Source organism: Hibiscus syriacus, unplaced genomic scaffold (assembly GCF_006381635.1).
Source record: "Hibiscus syriacus cultivar Baekdansim isolate YM2019G1 unplaced genomic scaffold, ASM638163v2 tig00111783_pilon, whole genome shotgun sequence".
Classification (NCBI taxonomy): domain Eukaryota; kingdom Viridiplantae; phylum Streptophyta; class Magnoliopsida; order Malvales; family Malvaceae; genus Hibiscus; species Hibiscus syriacus.
Genome location: NW_024063178.1, coordinates 5,192,463 through 5,202,867, shown reverse-complemented (window position 1 = coordinate 5,202,867; position 10,405 = coordinate 5,192,463).

Here is a 10,405-nt window from a genome sequence, read left to right as displayed (position 1 = left end):
ACTGAGCGATTCATCTACTTCAAGTTCAGAAACTCCTGCTTCATTTGCCGAATAAATTGATCTTCAATATACTTGTGTTTAAATTCTTCTAAGAACAGAGACCAAGTCAACTGGTCACTTGATATCCTCATGGTGACGTTCGTCCACCATATCCTCGCTTGACCCCTTAGTAAAGACTCTATCCAACTTCTCAACTTCAGAGTAGTGGATACCATCTAACATGATTTTCAAATCGTTTAACTAGAGATCCACCGCAACTAGACCTTCCTTGGCTTCTCCCTTAAATTCGAGAGCTCCTAATCCTCTTAATTCTTTTGCTACATTCACTCTTTGAGTTACTGGAGTAGGAGGTTGGAACACGTTAGAATAGCGTCCAACGTCCTGAAAAATGTGTCCAGATCTTGTACAGGCACTCCTTGAGATGCTTGTCCTTCACATTGTCTGGCCAAGGCAGGTGAATTACTACTTTCAGCTGGCCTATCCTCTCCCACTTCACTTCGAGAGCTACTATGTCTGGACATCTAATAAGAATAAACATATCGTTCTATTAGTAAAACAACATACTCATTACTATATCAGATAAGAAGTTCTCACTGTATGTTGGTATGTATTCACTTAAAGACACTCTATACTCTGGTTTATGCCTAGAATCGGCTAAACCACAGCTATGATACCATTAAATGTAACACCCCAACACGTACTCGACCCGGATACGAGTCCGAGATATCACATTGACTTTTTAAAATAATATTCTTAACAAAATAATTGAACATTTGGACTTATATCAAGAAAATACAATAATATACATAGGTTTATACAAAATTCCCAAAATACTCAGAGCATACACAACTTAAACATTTGATTACATGCCAACATCAATTTACATAACTAAATGACATACTATTTAAGTTGTTTCTGATCTGATAGTTGCAGGAGTAATGTTATCCCAGCTGTCTAACTTTGCTTGTCTACCTTCTCGGATCCTACGTGTGAAACACTCACACGTTAAGTCATCGACTTAGTGAGGCATAATAATAATAATAATAATAAAATATAATGAAAATGCCATAATGATATGAAATGTAATGAAATTACATATTTAATCAATGCAATTTATATCATCATGTTTCTTACACCTAAGCCTATCAAATTATCATTCATAGATCCATATTCATAAATTCACTAGCCTATGATACCATACTGAGAACCTAAGGTATATGAGTATAGCGAGGTTGTGCACTATGCTATCACCACAGCTCGTATAAATGCACCGAAGTGCCACGTATAATTGCATCGAAGTGCCATGTAGAAATACACCGAAGTTCCATATAAGATGTCCCTAAAGACCACATAGAAATTCCTTAAGAATCATATATATATGCCAAGGATCAAATATGTGTCTCAAAAGACCTCATACATGTTCCAAAGAATATATATATGTCCCGAATGACTGCATAGACCCTCTACTATTGTCATGCCAACTATACCTATAGTTCTCATCTACATAACATGGGCTTTTCAAAATTCACATGGTATATCTCATAGACATAATTTCTTACCTTTATCACAGGGCTCATGCAACTTTTCATGCATATTCATTTAAAGCATGTCACATAATACATATGGTATGAATTTTTATCATGTATCATAATATAAAATGAGCCATGTATTAAGGTATTGAATCTAGACTTATTACAAGTCTAAAGTTTGATATACTATTATAATCATGTTATGCATATGCACTTACCTAGATCTCTTTGTCTTTCCCCGATCGATCATACTCGTCAATTGTTCCAGAACTGGTTTAGGCTCAATATCTACATAAATATATTTTTAAGACAATTATCATATTCCTAAGCCTTATAATTTGATACTAATAACTTAAGCTAATTTAATGAACCAAAATTCATTTTTCCCTTTCGGAGGGTATCGGTACCCAAATTGCTTTCGAAATTCACAGGTATTATTACATGCCTGTGTATCGATACACAGGTATCGTTACACTCCTTAATGTATCGATACACCATGAAGATATTCTTCAAAATTGGTCTTAGTGTATTGGTACCTATTCATAGTGTATCGGTACACCTTGCCTAGAACAGACTTTTTCACCCAAAAATTCATCAATTATTCACTAAATTTCCTCATATAAAGCTACTTTCATACCCCAAACTCAACTACAACTATTTTAACTAACTTCTATCATTCCAACATCTTATTATATTCCACAATTCATCCAAATTCTTAAAATTAATAAGCTTACTAAATTTTCCATATAATCCAAACTTTTCTTTAACACTTATAACTTCTTATTCAAACATATGACAAGTCAAATTCAACTTCTAAATTTATTTATACATCCTTATTCAAAATTTCACTTATCCACCTCTTGCCTTTAATCCTTCATATCTTACAACTCTTTGAGTTTCTATGATTCTTTTTGATTTCATACTCTTTTCTAATGTTTCCTTAACCAAAACCATACTTTAATCTCCATAACTAACCAAAAGAAAATTAACTCACCTTAGCTTGTATGCTTCACGGTTGGAGAAGAAGAAGCTTGAAGAAGAGAAGTCTGGAAACCTTTTTATTTCCCACTCATGCTCCACATCGGTTATAAAATAACCTCAAAAAATATTTAATTCTTTCACTTATTCTATGACCCTTTTGCCCCTTTACTCCTCTGCATTTGCTAGATCATCCTACACAAGATATTTCAATTATTCCCTTGAACTTTTTCAATTAATTTAATTTGGTCACTAAATTTTAAAATCTCATAATTTAGTACTAACCCGATATTGAGGATGTTACAATTGAAATATGGCTTGAAAATGTTAACCGAAAACTAGTCACTCGTTCGTTAAGTTAAGCTGAACCGGATCCATTCTGAATTTGCTCTTGAACCCGTCTGAAGTTGATTCTAAGATCTGTCAATCTTTCAATATGTCAAGTTGGTTGAGGTGTAGCTCCTCGCCACTGTGTTAAGAAACCACATCGATTTTTTAAGGTGTTTTTGAATAGAGTATCTTTCGTCTTAAAGTTGAAACTTGACTCTAAAGTTGCGAAAATTATGTATGCAAAAAATGATAAATGTGATTCTCTTAAGTATGTCTAAGATGTATGCAACATGAATTAGTTATGTTTTATCTCCTGGATGGAGCCTCATTTTTGTCTGCTGGTATTGTCCTGGAATCAATCATGCCCTATTTTCTTCTCGGGTTGTAACAAGTTATTTCTGATCACTCAGACTATTTGCTTTCAAGAATGTGAAATGCTTTCATTATTTTAGCATTGTTTATTCTTTCTTCAATAGAGGCATGAGTCTCACGAGCTTCAAGGACCTTTCACATTTGAGACTGTCTTGTTTGAAAATGTTTTTCTCCTTTTTTATTTTAGGAAAAAAATATAATAATTTTGTAAAGCATGTCCCTTTAATTCAGGCTTATAATCGAATCAAATCATAAACATAAGTTTGCAGAAAATCAAAAGAATCAATAACTCTTTAATGTTTTCAGAGTTGTAGCTCTTTGACAAATATCCAAATTGATGAGTTGGCTTCAGGTTGGCTTCTTATTTTCTAAGGTTTCGACCACCAAAATGTCATTTCTTTCTCGGTCCTTTTGAACATTGCAACATGCCCCTATTTCTTAGCTTGGTATTTTAATCGGATGCAAACAAAATGACGCAAATAGCATAATCAATTACTAGACTTTCTAGAGCACTTCTATTTCGGTTCTCTGAAATCTTCTATTTGTTTCAAGCTTTGTAGACTCCTCTAACAAAGGCAGTGCTGAAATATCAGTCTAAAAAATGAAATTCCTGAGTGCTCGTGTGAAATTGATTGTAATAGGTGTTCCTTAACTCCCTCAGTCATCTTTGCCGAAACTCCTTATTTAGATAAATTTGATTTAATTTGTCATTATCTGGCTAGATGAATCTTATCCATAAAGCTGGGGCATTTAACCAATTGCTCTAGATGGTCAACTCAATATTATAATCACCTTTATCAGGCTAGTTGAATCTTATCCATAAAGCCAGGGCGTTTAACCAATTGCTCTAGAAGGACATCTCAAGCTTTATTGTATACATATAATATTATAATTTGGGTATATAGATCCAATTTCTTAAGTTTGTCGAACATTTTATAGTCTAGGTGTTGTTGAAAGTCAATAAATCTCATCTTTAGAGTTCAATTTCCAAGTAACTGACCTAAACTAGATTCACCTACTCGACTATTTCATCTGTAAAGATCATGATCATCATTGAACGTCATCAACAAAAGTATGGTCTAGTCAGTTTTGTAATGTCATAGGCAAAAGATTCCCCATGTGTCCGCTCCTATACATACCTGAATACTAAGTCTCTTGTTCACTCCCTTATAAAAGAAGAATGTTATATCGGTCCCTGCAAGAGAAGGATATGGTGTTCGAGTGTGTCTTCTGGGGTAAAATCAAGGGTCATTATTTTACCAATTTTAATCATTTCACTTTGTCAAAGATCTATAAATCTGATCAAAAGTTTTTTAACTCAGTTAATATTCAAAGAATTTTAAGTTGTAAATTTGATTTAATGCTCAACATAAATTCATTTAATCATTATAAAAAGAAATATTAGAAAGTTCAAAAAACAAGTTACAAAAAGAAATATGAGAAAGTTCAAAAAAACGAGTTCAAACAAGATGTTATAAAATGTCATAAAGCCTCATTAGGATGCCCCATTATTTCTAGAATGTTGAGTGTCTAATTAGATTAGGGTCTTCGTCAGTACTTGCTCCCCATTTCTCAATCGTTTCACTTGCCAAGGCTTCTTTTAATGTACCCTCAAACATACAAATTTATGCTTCCTCCTGAGCAGTTTCTTGAGAAAATCTCATTTCCTTGTTATTCATTAACTTTTCCTTTCCTGATTGGAAATTGGGCCCAAAATTTAGATCCAAAACGATTTTCCTTAGTGGTAATAGTTTTGGTCGGATCCTGAACGCATATTGCAGCTGTGATTGGCGTAATATTCGCCAGGCCTTCTAAGCTGCCCAAAACCACTTTGCCTTCAGTAAATCTAATATAGATGTTTGAGGTGTCTTCAAGGCTGCGTCTGCCCCATCCATTATTAAACCCATGAGTCAGTCTCGGACTAAATTCATGGAAGCCCTTTTGCTTGGATTTCCTTTACCATCCTCTTGCGCCTTATGTTTTTCACAGGAATTGCCTATTTTAATCTCTGTTGAAGCAACGAATTCCAAGTTTTGGACCTTAATCCCTTTCTCTTCTACCTTGCACCCTTGAATTGGTTGCTCTAAAGAATCCTCAAGGTTGCTAGGAACCTTAACTGAACAATAATCTTGTTATAGGTCCACTTTTCATTCGGGGCCACTATGGCTGGATATATCCCAGTGTAACCAATCTGGCTATGAGCATTTTTAATGTAATTTTTCAAGTGAAAAGTGGAATGGAGGGAACTGAAAACCCTACACTCTTTTTCTTCTCATCTAATCCCCATGACGAGAGGCTACTTGATAATGGCTTTATAGATATAACTTGATTGTCTTGACTGGATGATTGTAAAGGGTTAGAACCTCTAATCATGAGAGATTGATCCTTCTTAGCTTTCTTTGTCAACATTTGGTCATCTTCTATGCCCCTCTTCTTTGAGTAAAATTTATCTCTCATAAGGGAAACTTTATCTCTCATTAGCTCTTTATTCATCATGGGCCCAGTGGAACCTTCTACAACTACATTTGATTTTTTGAGCTGTCCTGAAATATTCAGCTCCTTAACAAATCCTCGATTTTCAGTTTTAACACTAGCATTCATAGTCCCATTCAAAACGGGATCCACTAGTGGTTTCTCTCCATGGGTCACAATATTTGCCATGTCCATTTATTTAGTCATTTGTTCTCTTGATTTATTTTGAAACCTTTTTGCTTGATCGATCATCTCATGTTGGGTCTTTACGAGTTGCTCTTGAATTTTGTCAATCTTACCACCACGCGTAGTATTTCATTCATCACTTTGGATCTTTCTATAGACACTCTTCAGGTAACTTTAATTTTCTTTCAAAGCTTCTATTTTAATTGTATTTTATTTGAACGGGTGTTATGAGGATGAGGTGTGTCCAATGCCTGAGTTGAAATGACCAATGTTTGTTCTTTTTTAATGAAACATTTTCTGTTAGTTAATACAAATGTAAAGAAATGAAAATAACAAATGTAAAATATGCATGATGCATGAAATGCTCGAGGCATTGATCCAAAAACACGTATTTCATTATAATTAATCTTTATTGGGTCAAAAGTGTTATTTCTTAATAGACAAAAAACCTCTGACAAGTTCTACCAGGTTGACTAGTCTTCTACCTTCGTTTGTCACTAGTTGAATATCCTGTCGATCCACTCCAACTTCTCTGGCTACAAGTGATGAGCTGTTTTTTGTACTTGCTCTGAGAAGTCTCAAATGACTGCATTACTGTCTTTCACTCTCTGTTGAGCCTGTTCCCTAACGGAAACGCCATTGGAGCCCTCCATCGATAGGAGCTATTCGAAGTTCATTTGCTTGTTTCTTGAATTCGTCAACAATGGCCTACAGTTTGAACTATTTCTTTTCCATCTTGTTCTTGTTGTCTTTGAAGGGACTCTCCAAGTCAGTAACTTTTTTCTCGTTTTGCCCCTACCACCTTTGCCAACCTATTTTTGAAAAGTTAACTTTTGATGTACTTGATTGTGGGTACCGCCTCTTCTTGATTGAATGTGACAATAATTGCCTTGCAGATTGTCCTCCTTTTTTTTCTGAGTCTTTTATGACCAAGTCGGACCTCTGCGTTTTTCATCTCTTAAATTACAACCCCTTTGTCCATTAATGCAAACTATTTATATTTAACAAACATTTTTTTATGGATCAACACCTCTTTTGAATAATGTAAATAATAAAAATAAAATGAAAGAGAACAAAAATCAAAAGATTTAGTGAGGCAAGGATAATAATCAAAACAATAATGAAAATAAAAAGTCATATCCCACATGATATCTATCCCACATGCTTATTATTCCTACCCATACATGTTTTCTACCCTCATGCTAATTTCAAGCAAATCTTAACCGCATATTTGTCTAGTTCACATGCTTTGAACAGAAAGTAAAATAGGAGATAAGCATCCTAGGTTTTGAAATGGAGTTTCGGGGTGGGCTCTAATTCCCTGTAGTCTCCCGGTTTAGGTTCTAAAGAATGTACCCTAGTTCTCCTTACTGGTGCCTCTTGGGCTTGCCAGACTCTTAGTCCTAAGCCCATTAAAAAGCTTATGTGGACTAAGTTAAACTCGAGAGGATACATTCTCTTATGTCCACAAGGAGAATAAATTCACACGAAGACATAAGGTATATGAATCACGAAGGTTACTTGCTAGGCTTGCACGGAGAATAAATTCTCACGAATGCATCGTTTTTACCTCCACTTAAAAAGGGTTCAAAGCTCGGGTATAGAGCTAGAGATGAAAACTTTTTCAAAAATCTGAAATCATTGAAAAAAACACGTCAGTACAACTATTTATTTGAAAAGATAATCAAGGTAAGTAATAAGAAAATTAACTTAAAAGTTAAACTTACACTTTTCACTTAAGAAAACAACTGGAAATTAACCTTAGACTGACTCACTTACGTGTCCCCAACAGAGTCGCCAAGCTCTCGCAGTCATCTTTCAAGTGGGCCCGAAATTGGGTTTCGACTTAAATAAGTGGGTTAGAACCGCCATTGATCATTTTTTTTAAATTGGTTGATTGGACATCATCTTACCTAATATGCATTTTACCATAAATATGTCAGATTCAGGAGTTAGTTACAGTCAAGGAAGGATTAGCACCCTTAAACTGCCCTTTCGGTACCATTTAATTTGTCGGATGTCTTAGTTGCGAAAATTAAAATTTAAATTGAAAATTAAAAATTCAATTCGAATTGCTTACCTTTGATCAATTCAAATTACTACTGAAAAGAGTCAAAAAGGTGTTAGATGGTAAAATAAAATATTAAATAAATCAAAGAGAGAGAGAAAATTAAATAAAGAAAATAAAAAAGGTAAAAATGTTAAAAAAGAAAAATAAAATAAAATAAGATGAAGAAAATCTTAAACTTTAGAAAAAATAAAAAAATAAAAAAATGTATAAATGTTAAATTTCGAAAGAAATATAATAAAAATGAAGAAAATATTATTTTTAAAAAAATAAAAAATAAAAAAGTTAAATGTTAGAAATAATAAAATAAAGGAAATAGATAAAACCTAAGAGGATCAAATTAGAATAAATTGAAATTTATGGACTAAAAATATTATTAGAAATGAGTGTATGAAAAAAACAAAAGTTAGGGGACCAATTTGCAAAATATAAGAAATATAAATAAGGATCAAATTGAATAAATTTGAAATTCAAGGGAAAAAATACAACAACTGACCAAAACAAATTACACTTCAAACTTACAGGGACTGTGGAAATAATTTAAAAGTATTATATTTTTACTTTTGTCCTTTGGTTATAAATACCCCTAAACCGAAAAAATCATTTTTACCAAAAACCAAAAAAATTGCCCTATCTCTAGAAAACCTCTCATCCAAAACCAACCGGTCGAAGGCCGATCACCTTCCTCGGCCGTATTTCTGTCGCTCCGGCCACCGCTTTCGGTGGCAGGAAAAATCAAAACTCCCTCAAAATATTCTCCTCAATGCCCTAAACCCGAATCTAAAACCCAATCACTTAAGATCACCCCCAAACGACGTAGATCTAAACTTTTAGGTTTCGATTTTTACCTTTAAAATCGGCGTCTCTTGAGTTCCGACGACTCTTGGTTTCCCGACGTGGTCCTTACGCTCTCCCGGTGGCTTTCGGCGAAGGCTTGATGTTTTTATTATTTTTTGTTATATTCGAATGATTTTTGTTTTGGGTTGTTGGGTTTGCTCGTTTCTCTCTGTGATTTTCCTTGTTGATCGATGTTTGCTGCCTTTTGTTAGATCGTTGTATTGTGTTCTCCGATTGACAGATTTGGTGGGGTATTTATACCCCACCACCGGTGTTTGTTGCTTCCGCCCTCAACGGGCTGTTCCCGTTATTATTGGGTCGTTCAGCCATTCGTGTAGTTGTGAGTTGACCAAAAACCCTGGGATGCTGCAGTCTCGGGTTCTTCTTTCGGACATCTCGGTCGGTCGTTTCGCGTGCTTGGCTCTCGACTGTGCGGCTCTGGATTTGATGATGAAACCCTAATAGACTTTATTCCTACTAGGCTTGCACGCTTGGGCCTCCCACTGGGTCTGCTTGATGGGTCAGGCTTGCAAGCTCGGTTGGACTTCATTCTTTGACCCGAACCTGGACTCATTGGACTTGTTTAAAAAAATTAAAATAAAATAAATAAGTAATATATAATAATAATAATAATATTTATTTTCCAAAATAATTTTCAAAACTATATATTATATAAGTTTTCAAAATGTTTTCAAAAACTATATATTATATAAATTTTCAAAATGTTTTCAAAAACTATATATATATCAAAAACTGATTTTTAAAAAAAACTATATGTTTTAAAAAAACAAAAAACAAAAGAAATCTTTCAAAAACTATATGATATTATATAAAAAAAACTCCATACGAAAATGAGTTTCTATGTAACACCCATATCCCGTATATGTTTCCTTATACGAATACAAATGTCACATCACTTTAAAAATTGTATACACATTTTGAAAAAAAAACCTTTAAAATTTTGTTGCAAACTTAATTCCACATAAATTAACATGATAAGTAGTACTCATTAAGATATATTACAAAATATTTTGGTAAATTTAGTTACATGCCAAACAAAGTTCCAAAATGATTTCTATTGTCCTAATATTACTGGTAAGTTAACCTTAATTGATGATATCTTCTGATACGACTGCACTCCTTACTGGATTAGTCTTCACGTTTACCTATACGTGAAAGCAACATGTTAAGTATTTACTTAGTGAGATACAATATTGTAAAGAAACCTTTATATATACATAAGTATGTCATATTATTTGATTCACATCGAATTGTATATTCTTTAAGGATTCTATAATCCTTTTTAGTTAAACTATATTTCATTCAAAATTGTCATAATCATTGGTCGCTATTACTTATTTTCATTTATAACGTCCATTCACGTTTATCATACACCATTATGCATTTTCAATTATAGCATACTTTTATGTTGATAATGCACCCATATGCATTTCAACTTTGGCATCCTTTCATTCCAATAATGGACCCATATACATTATTCTTTTATGCCGATAATGCACCCATATGCATTAAGCTACGGCATCCTTTCATGCCAATAATGCACCCATATGCATTTCAACTAAGGCATCCTTTCATGCCAATAATGCACCCATATGCATTATTCTTTTATTCA